This window comes from Hipposideros armiger, unplaced genomic scaffold (genome assembly GCF_001890085.2).
Source record: "Hipposideros armiger isolate ML-2016 unplaced genomic scaffold, ASM189008v1 scaffold_18, whole genome shotgun sequence".
Classification (NCBI taxonomy): Eukaryota; Metazoa; Chordata; class Mammalia; order Chiroptera; family Hipposideridae; genus Hipposideros; species Hipposideros armiger.
This window is the reverse complement of record NW_017731368.1, coordinates 3,459,933-3,464,187: the sequence shown is the minus strand read 5'-3', so window position 1 is coordinate 3,464,187 and position 4,255 is coordinate 3,459,933.

Sequence of the window (4,255 nt, the reverse complement as noted above, 5' to 3'; positions counted from 1 at the left end):
TATCTATCTATTCTATGTGACTCAGCCGCATGAGACAAAACGGACTTCGTAGGGGAGGGCTTGGCACAGTGCAAACGACAAGCCGGCCAATGTGAGCCTATAACCCGGGATTATCTGCACCTCCCGGCCAGATGGCGGGCCCCCTTTTGACATTGGAAATCCTTAAGTGTGTTGGATAAAACAGGCCAGAGAAGGGAATGGTCCGTGTCTCGGCACTCTAATCTAGGAACCGCACAAAAAGCAGGATAAGAAAGCCCTGTGATCCAGGGATGTTTGAAGCAACAGAGGTGGAAGGCCTTGATTTTATCCTTACTTTTTTTTCTTTTTAATTTCCTAAAATATATGTGAGTTTAGTTTCTCTTTAGACATTTTACTAACTGGACAAATATGATTTGCTGACATCCAACATTGTGACGATTTGACAATTACTTAATCATCGGGACTCGAGCCTCCCCCACGGTCCACACAAACCCCTCGCTTCATGGCAACACACCTCATACACCTTTGCCGAAACAGAAAAACACCTTTGTCTAATATATACACAATAACTCTAACGACAAAATGGTTTTCTTTTGAAAGAACAATTTGCTATGTGAAACTTCTCCTATTTGTTCACATTTATAATTGTTGACATTTGTCATGAAATGATCATTTTAAATTGCATACTAAGTTGGTGGGGCTCAAATAAATCTTTGTGACTATATTAAATCAGACCTCTAAAGTGTTGGATGTGTTTTTTACTACTTAGGATGGAATTTTTATGTTATTTTTCTCTTTTGATAGATAATATACATTACCTCTTTAGTTATTAATGTTTAGTTTGGTTTGTTTTGGTTTGGTTTTTATGGTATTCTGAACCAAAGAATATGAATGGAAAAAGCAGTTACAGTTCAGATACTCCTTCGACACTATTTCAATCTATGAAAGTGGACTATTCAAAAGCTTAATCATATTTAAGTAGAAAAAATATTTTTTCCCCACAAATGCAGTCAAAATTCAAAATGCAATGAGATGATGCCTTTATGATGCTCATGTTAGAGAAGCAGACTGTCGTATAGCTCAGGTTCCTCAGACTATAGTGTATATATCCAAATAGGACTGAGACATTTAGCAAATAAAAATGCTTTTTAGATACATTTGAACTTCAGATAAACAACAAATAATTTTTTACATGAGTATGCCTCAAATATTGTATGAGCCATACTTATACTCAAAACTTATTTGTTGTTTATCTGAAATTTAAATATAACTAGGTGTCCTGTATTTTATCTGGCAACCCTCCACCCAAACTACCAGGAAGCAACTGCTTAATGGATCTGGGGTTTTATATGTGACTTAAATGTTTTGGAATTAGACAGAGGTAGTAATTGCACAATGTTGTGAATGTACTAAGTGCCAATGAATTGTTCACTTTAAAATGGTTGAGTTTATGCTGTGTGAATTTTATTTCACATAATAAACAGATAAATAAATATAATATATATAATATATATAATCACTGATAATATGATTCTATACAAGTATGTTGATAATCCAAAGAAATCTACAGACAAACTGTGGAATTTGAAAGTGTTACAGGCTAAATTGGATCACCCTAAAATTTATATGTTGAAGTCTTAACCTCCAGTACCTAAGAAATGATTGTTGGAGATGGGGCCTTTAAAGAGATAAGTAAGATAAAATGAGGTCATATGGTGGACCCTAATCCAATATGACTGGTATCGTTATAAGAATCGGAGATGAGGACAGAGCCATGCACACACAGAGGAAAGACAGTGTGAGGACAAAGCAAGAAGGTGGCCATCTGCAAGCCAAGGAGAGAAGCCTCAGAAGAAACCAAATTGCAGACACCTTGATCTTGGACTTCTAGCCTTCAGAACTGCGAGAAAATAAATTGCTGTTATTTAAGCCACTCAGTCTGTGGTATTTGTCATGACAGCCCTAGCAAACTCATAGAATAAGTAAATTTCGTAAAGGTATTAAATACAAGGTCAGCGTAAATATCAGCAACCACAAAGATGGAAGTAATAGATACCATTTCCTTTAACACCAGAAAAACAAATATTTAGGAATAATCTAACAAAACTAAACCAACCTCTACATAGAAAAGTATAGAAAATTATTGAAATACATTAAACCACACCTAAACAAATGTTTATGGACTGACTCTATATAATATAAATATTAATTCCAACTTCCTCTGAAGAGTCAACGCACTCTAATCAAAATTCCAACAGAATTTTTTTGAAATTCAGAAACTGATTTAAAAATTATATAGGAATATAAAAAATTAAGCATATTCAAGATAATCTTGAATATAAAGAACAAAAGGAGAGGAAATACTATGCCAAGGACCAAGGACTATTATAAAGTTACAGTAATGAAGACAGAATGGTATTGGCACAAGAGACAAATAGGCCAACAAAACAGAATAAAGCATTAAGGAAACAAACTCACAACCACCCAATTGATTCCTGATGAAAATAGTATTATAGAGCAGTGATATAAGAATGATTGTTTCAGGCCGGCCGGCTGAGTGGCGCAATGGTTAAGAACTGGCTTGGGACGCCAGAGGGCCTGGGTTCGGATCCCACATATGAGGGCCAGTGACACTGCCCTCTACAGCTAAGATGCTGAACAACAGCTCGACCTAGAGCTGGGCTGCTGTGAGTCGCCCGCGAAGGCGTAGGCTGCAGCCCCTGTGGCAGTGGGTTGCCATGGGCTACCGTATGTAGCCAGCAGCCAGCGTGAGCGGCCGTCCAAAAGCCAGCGACTGATGTGCCTCTCCCAGGAAGAGCGCAATGATGGTGCCAACTTGGGCCAGTGAGGCAATGTCCTCCACAACTAGACTGAAGAACAAAACGACAGCAACTTGTCTGTTCCCCTTCCCCTACTCCTCAACGCTGTTCCCATCCCCCCAATTCCCCAATAAAAATCTAAAATAAAAAAAAAAGAATGATTGTTTCAATAAATGGTGCTGAATAGGAAATAGAGTCAATAATATCACAGTAACTATACACTGTGGCAAATGGCTACTAGATTTATTATGGCAATCACTTGGGAGGTATACAAAGGTTGAATCACTATGTTGTACACCTGGAACAAATATAATATTGTATGTCAACTGTAATTTAAAGTAAATTTAAGTAAACACATAAATAAGTGGTGTTGAATCTTTGAATCATTACTATACAGCAATGAACACGAGCAAACTTCTATAAACAACATAGACGGGTCTCACCCACATAAAGTCGAGCAAAAGGAAGTAGACATATACACACACACTTATATAAAGTTTGAAAACCATGGAAAAACCAATCTATGGGATTAGAAATTAAAAAAATAACTCTGGGGAAGATGGAGGGGGTAGTGATTGTGAAGAAGTATCAGGAAGGTTTCTGGAGCTCTAACAATCATCATTTATTGACCTGAATGGTGCTTACGTGGTGCTCACTTTGGAATGATTTATTAACTTGCAACTCTTATTATTTGAACACTTTTCTGAATGTGTGATATATTTCAATAAAAAAGCTTTAAAGTGTTTGTGTTCATTTTATATTGTTGCATAACAAGTTCTCACAAACTCAGTGACTTAATACGACATTATTTGTTATCTCACACTTGCCATATGTCAGAAGTCCCGCCTGGCCCCCTGGGGTTTCCAGAGTGGGGCACACACACTTCAAAGCACCTGGTGCTGTTTGCATACAGGAAATCTTCTCACTAGAGCACTTTAATTCATTTCTGATACAGCTTGGGTTTTGCACTGCCGCCTCCCTCCCTCCACATGCGTTTAATCCATTTCAAAACCATTATGAGCTGTGAAGGATGCCTGGGTGTAAACAAATACAAAATCCACTTAGCAAGCACTTTAAAATGAGATTCTCCAGGTCCTGTGAAACCAAGTGGGACCCCAGCTTGCCTTCCCTAATCTCACTCCTAGGAGTCTGTCTTCCCATCCATCTGTCTACTGGGGCCATTGGCCTTGGAATCAGGAAGTGACTGCCTTCTCCTGATGAGCCGTTTTTTGATAACACTAAAATGGCACTTGGCATAGATTACTGGGCTTGTCTTATCTGGGAAAAATGGGGAACGGAGTACAGCCCAATCTTGGAAATCTCTGCCCCCGCCTCCCTCCCACTGTGCTCAGCACAGGGTAGCTAGCCAGTAAATATTTGTTGAATTCAACGGGAAGGAGAAAAACTCGGGTGAGAAAGAATTCTAAACCATAGAGATGTCTAAAAGTCTAAATCAG